Genomic DNA, 6,719 nt, shown 5'->3' with positions numbered 1-6,719 from the left:
GACTAATTTGTGGTGGTGGCTCTTAAGCTCACCATACACGGAACGATTTGAAGTTGCAATTTGATCAAATCGATTGTTCTAGTTCGCGACAAATCGGTCCGTGTAGAAAGAGGCCTAAATATTTTGTAATATTAATTATGTCTACATTTTAAAACTTCCAAGACTGTTATTAACTACCTATGTTTGATTTACCAATAGGAATATTGTTTTGACAGAAAATGTAAAAAAATGTTTTTTTTAAATATAATATGTAGGACTGGTGCTTTGAATATAGAAGACAGAAAATGCCTCGTAGGTATGTTGCAAAGGTATGATCAAGCGCTATTTAAAAGAAATCATTATCAATTAATAGGTCATGTTCCTACTTTTTCACTAAGGGTCATGTCATATAGAGCGATTTACGTCCGCCGTTCATTTAATCCAACTTGCATTTTATTTTCTTTGCAATTATCTTATGAACTGATTTGCGAATAAATTCGTAGGCGACGTAACGCTGTATGTATGAGCCCAAATTAGAAAAACAAATCAATTTAAATAAAGGTTTTATCAATACTTAGAAAAGGTTCCTGAAAATGGCTTTTATAATAATTTCGCCATTATATTTTAAACCACGGAACAGAAAGAACAGTGGAAGTGCAATTCACCAAAATTACTATAGGAACCGCTGTCGCCAAACTCAAACAAATATACCGATAGTCATATATTGCACTACAAAGAAACAAATCATTTGATTTGTCGTTTAAGTTTAGTCAAAACTAGCCTACGTCACAGATTTGGAAACAAACCCTGACGTTCTAGAAATAAGATTTATTTTGCTTTAGCGGAAGAACGTATTTACGAGCTATAGTCACACTCACGTCACACTAGATTCAATTGTCCAATTAATTCCGCTACTTGACCATAGATGGCGGTATTCTAAGTGGTAGCAATTATAAACTTAATTACGTTAAACATATGGTTGACATTTGCGTGATCGGTCGATTTTTTTTCCTCCTCAGCTAAGGCCGCACCACGTAGCTCAATGAATTACCTATCGATATCGATAGATACTCGTTATTTTGTTCATTCGCAAAAATAAAATTAAAAAGGTAATTATAAAATTGAATAAAAGTGCTGGTATGTATGCATGCCCTTTACAAGTATGCACAATAAATACTGCAACGTATGAAAATAGTTAAATTTTATTTATTGCCCTTGAAATAAAACATATTTGTTAAGAAACTGGCGTTTCGAAAGTCTTATTTTTAATTTTAATAAACGGTGTATGCGAACATTTATGTATATATTTTTCGACTATTGCCTTCATCAAATCGGTAACGTGATTAGACGCAGGAATCTCCGAATCACTTTGTCTTTTTGAAGAACCTGGAGTGACCACATTTATCATTTTGTGGCTGAAACCAAAATTAAATTTTGAGAATAAATCCGTACTAATATTATAAATGCGAAAGTGTGTCTGTCTGTCTGTCTGTCTGCTAGCTTTTCACGGTTCAACCGTTCAACCGTTTTTGATGAAATTTGGTACAGCGATAGCTTGCATCCCGGGAAAGGACATAGGCTACTTTTTATCCCGGAAAGTTGAAAAGTTCCCACAGGATTTTTAAAAACCTAAATCCACGCGGACGAAGTCGCGGGCATCATCTAGTACCTATATAAAAATGAATAGGAGAAAAATTAATTAGTGTGTTTATGAATTAAATTTGATATTTAGTCAGTCAATCTTCATACAAAAATATAACTAAGAGGTGGTGTTGTTTTGTATTATAATATCAAGTATTTTCAATACTTACTGAAAGTAATAAAATAAAACAAGGTTACTTACTTGATTAAAAAACTTAACGATTTTCATTGATGGAAGCGCAGTAGGTTTCGTATATCTATATCCTTTATTTGATATTATAAAATCGACTTCTAAAAAAATGTTCAGAGCATAATATCATGCTTGATTTGGTTGGCATCCAATTAACTCTACCCGTTGCATCTATCCATTTCTCTTTGATGCTTGCATCTTTGGGAAACCTAAAAATATTTTAAATGAAGGTTAGAGGAACTACTGATGTCTATTTAGTGATCAATGCAACGTCTCACTCATTAATAAATTATAATTATTGCGTTACTATTTATTTATATCCTTGTATCGATATCAATCGATAAATTCAATATTCGACTTGGCCACATCACTACTTGAGTAGCGAACACGGAGCGAAGTACTTTCGGAATAGAATCAATCCAAAATAAACTTTATCTTAATTGGTTAAGGTTGATTTTGACTAACCGTTCTATTAAATATTAGTAAATTGAAATAAATTAAGATTTTATAGAAAACAATGAAAATCGTACTTACCGATGATACGAAACACCTCCATTTTTAAGATTTTTTCTCCTACTATCATTTTTACACTCCAAAACGGAACAGTAACATTGCTAGGGCAATATGAATTTGTCGCGAGACTACCAACTCCACGCGATGTTAGAACGCGACTGGGATCAGTTTTACGTAACTACGCTTAATTGTGGCACGCGTGCCACGCCTACTTAGCACTTCCACTGTTTTTTCTGTTCCGTGTTTTAAACCCACAATGTGCTTGATATAAAAATTGGTTGTCAAATATAGAAGCTATTTAAAATATTATGTAAAGGATCATCGAGGCGGTTCTACAGCTTACAAAGTTTATTAGATAGTGCTTTTTAATAAATATTAATTATTAAAAATAAATTAAAAAATAACCTTAAATCGGTACTCTGTATCAGAGTGACTGTTTGCGCCGATCGCGATGAACGAAATCTCTAACAATCATACTTTTAATTGTACTCAGGTGACTTGCACACGAGGCGTGTTCGTGATATAAAAGCTTAAAAGAGTCGCGTGTGTAGGTGCCCTAATAGCATCTACAGACATGCCAACTTGGTTTGGTATCCAACTTTTAGGCGTAGGCTACACGTTCAATATTTATCACGACCCGTGGTATGACAATCCGGAATTTGGAAATCTAGAAATCCATGCGATCCGCCAATACTTCTAATTTACACGCTCAATAAATATCACGATATGGAATAAATCCCTTTGGATCACAATATTTATTGAACGTATAGCCTTCGTCTTATGTACTTGGTAAGGCTTGACATTGTTATTTGAATAATTTAGTGGTTGGAAATCAAACATTCTTAGTTGCTTGACTAGTCAGCCCGATTCCGCTCCCGATTTACTTTTATTTTAATAAACTACATATAGGGAATCGACTTGTTGGCGTGTCTGTAAATGCTTTAATGCTGAGATTGTATTTTTTTTGCTTATAATGAATTAGTTTGTATATTATTCGTGTTGGTGTTGTGTTTAAATGGACAAGTGAGGGATCCGACAGGCGGCAAGGCGCGACTTGCGGTCGTGCTAGTGAAATGCTTTATTATAATAAAAACCTATTTTAACATCGCACATTATAATAAATTAATCGAAATTGATTTGACTCTTTTATTTTTTTCATAATGATCATAACTGTTTACCGCAAAAACCTTGCGGTACAGTAAGGTGCAGTGGCGGATTTGCCCTAAGGCCCAGTAGGCCCTGGCCTAGGGTGGCTAGATATTAGGGGCGGCCAATTGTGACACAAATAACTTTTTTTTGTAAGTTAGTAACAAAAAAATTGCGCCTGCTGCGCTCGCACTCCTATTTATCATTGGATTGTATTTTGACAGACAGATCAAAGCCCCCCGCCATTTTCTGTGTTAAAAAGTACACGGTAAAACCATAGATATTTCCTCTCTATTAGTTTAAATACTCTAAGTTACGAAATGACCTGGGGCCTAGGGCGGCTAAGACTGCAAATCCGCCACTGGTAAGGTGGCTCCATATCTGCGATCAGAGTGTCATAAGAACCACTTAGGTCGCAGGTGTATGTCACAGAGTATACATTGAATATACGGGCGGCTCAGCACGTATGTGTGGTCCTTTATTGCTTAATCAGTAGGACTATTGCAAATCTGTGGTCATACCTACTGATGGGTTTTGATGACATTGTTTCGTGTGTGCCCTTAATATTTCTTCTAGTAAAGGGGCGTTCAGGCTTTTATAGTATGTGCCTATAAACAGATAATTTATGTATGACCTGGCACCTAGGAAAAAGTAATGTAATTTTTAGTACCTACCTAGACCTACCTCAAAAGAAACAGGAACCCTTACTAGGATCACATCATTGTCTGTCAAGAAACCTATGTTGACCTAGAATCATGGTTTTTGGCATGTGGGTAGGTCTTATAGCACACCGTGTATTTACCTACTGGTAGTTTCCAGGAGCCACAATTCTTCCAGGAAAATAAAAATAGGTATTGTCATGAAGATTTATATTTAGGTCTATACAGATTTTATACTAGTAGTTACATGGAATTTCAGGTCATGATTAAGGTACTTACAAAAAATTTGGAAGACACTGGTACTGATTCTGATCTGACACAGCTAAATTTTAGAGTATTCGCATCTTTTTCTTACCAATCTAACGAGAAAAGGACAGACAAACTCAATTCTAAATATATAAAAGGATTGACTGACTGACTGATCTATTAACGCAAAGCTCAGACTACTGGACGGATCGGGCTGAAATTTTTGAAAATTCAACCCATAAGGGGGTGAAATACGGGTTTAAATTTGTGTAGTCCACGCGGATGAAGTCGCGTGCATAAGCTAGTTTAATTTCTAAAATTAAATAAATTTTTAAACTGTCAAACCTCATGGACTTAAGGTGCTAGTATTGAGTACAGAGTTTAGGTTGCACTGAATAGTATTTAATTTAAAATTCATTTTCCGTCCTTTTTTAGCAATAATAAAAAAGGACGGAAAATGAATTTTAAATTTAAAAAATAATTGTTACTTATATACTAATAATAAAAAAAGATGCAGATACTCAAAATTTAGTTTAGTGAAAAACTTCGGAATCAACGCCAATTTGGCTAATTATTATTTTGTTGTACACAATCTCTTAACTAAAATGGACTAGATAGAGCTGTGAAAAAGGATAGCACTAGATTTAGACCTGTCAATTGCCGGCTCTTCCCAGTAGAACTTGCTTTCCGAACCGATGGTAGAGTCTTGACTTATCATAAGTGGCACCACAATGTCCTATATGAAATAAATTCAATTTAGAGATGGTGTACAATATAATTAACCACACTAAATACCTACTGAGCTCCAACTAAATTGTAGGTTTTTCAGTATTAAATGCATATGGCAAAGGTAAAGATAAAGTAATATTTACCCACTAGGTTCAACATAAAATTTTCTATATACAATTTACATAATAAATAACACGTAGCCGATTATAAATTATGTATCACAGAACACTCCTATGTTACAAATAAATAAATACACATTATTTACAAACTACAGGCGTAATCCATAACTAAGGCTGAGATCTATAGCGCACTTTGACTTTGCTCAGACTTAAGATAAGAGTTAAAACGAGACAGATTTATGTGAGAGATATACATGTCTCGTTTTAACTCTGTCTTAAGTCAAGTCTAAGCAAAGAGTGCGCTCTCTAGATCTCATCCTCAGTATAGGTCCCTGCGGTAGTGGAGGGGTGAGATGACGTGACCTTCTTCAACTTTACCAACTTGTGACAACTGTCACCCTCCCGCATCGCGCCACTACCGCAGGAGCCTACTCACTTATGAGCTATATCTATAGGACATTTTTGTACATTATAGTTGAAAAAAATGCGCTTTTAATTTTTTTAAAGTTACATATCCTGCGAGGCCAAAGCTACTACGAAGCGAGAACGTCAGCCGTGCGGCGATCGCCTCCCACGATATTTAATGATTGACACCTATAGTACAGTGCGACAAGGCTCTCTTGGCACTTGAATGACATTGGGGCTGATTCTCTTGTACACAATCTCTAAACTAAACTAAATTAACAGGTCTAAATCTAGTGCTAACCTTTTCCGCAAGCAACATTATGAAAGGGATAGCAATAGATTTAGACGTGTCATTTTAGTTTAGTTTAGAGATTGTGTACAACGGAATTAGCCACATTGACAGGGGGGCGCTGTTGGAGAACAAAGGCTTATAATAGAATACCTATTCAAACAAGAAAGGGGACACTTGACGGCAACGTTAGTTCCGATTTTCGCCACGCGCCAAGATAACCTTGTCGCACTGTACGCGACAGTTCAAGATAGCAATTGGGGAGGTAACGCCCCGTATACCCGCATAGCCCCCGCGCTAAGCCGGTGCGGGCGAGCGCGAGTGACCGGGGTGTCCCCCCGCCTCATACTCCGATTGCCATGTCAATCTGTCGCAGACTATACGTGACCACACACCTGCAAGTATAAATTCGCGTCGTGGACACTGCCGCATCACGCATTGCAGGTGTGGCCGTAGATTTGGTCGCCTTCAACTCTATACTCTTTGGTTAAAAATTAATCAAAGCTTGGCGTACATTATTATGTACATACATAATCAGAATAATATTAGAATCTGTTTTATAAACAAGTGTTTACGAAAAAAAATGGTTTTTTTAAATAGAAATAACGAGCAAACGAGCAGGCGGGTCACCTGATGTTAAGTGATTACCGCCGCCCATGAACATTTGCAGCACCAGAGGAACTGCTGATGCGTTGCCGGCCTTTCAGGAATTTGTACAGGAACACAAAAACTTCAGAAAAGTAGATAAATACAGTCTGGCAAGAACCAAAGTCTAAAAACATACAAAATACAAACTAATTGGA

At 36.2% G+C, this 6,719-nt stretch overlaps 1 long non-coding RNA gene across 1 annotated transcript; it reads right to left on the bottom strand.

Annotated features, from left to right (window-relative positions):
• Positions 1–1,138: 1,138 nt before the first annotated feature.
• LOC138403832 (uncharacterized) lies at positions 1,139–2,569 on the bottom strand. Its single transcript, XR_011237990.1, has 3 exons — positions 2,345–2,569; positions 1,823–2,019; positions 1,139–1,394 (listed from the first exon to the last, which is right to left on the bottom strand). It is a non-coding gene; the product is annotated as an uncharacterized lncRNA (long non-coding RNA).
• Between the last annotated feature and the right edge of the window lie 4,150 nt (positions 2,570–6,719).

The sequence above is a fragment of the Maniola hyperantus genome, chromosome 2, assembly GCF_902806685.2.
Source record: "Maniola hyperantus chromosome 2, iAphHyp1.2, whole genome shotgun sequence".
Lineage (NCBI taxonomy): Eukaryota > Metazoa > Arthropoda > Insecta > Lepidoptera > Nymphalidae > Maniola > Maniola hyperantus.
This window is presented reverse-complemented; position numbering and strand designations above follow the sequence as displayed.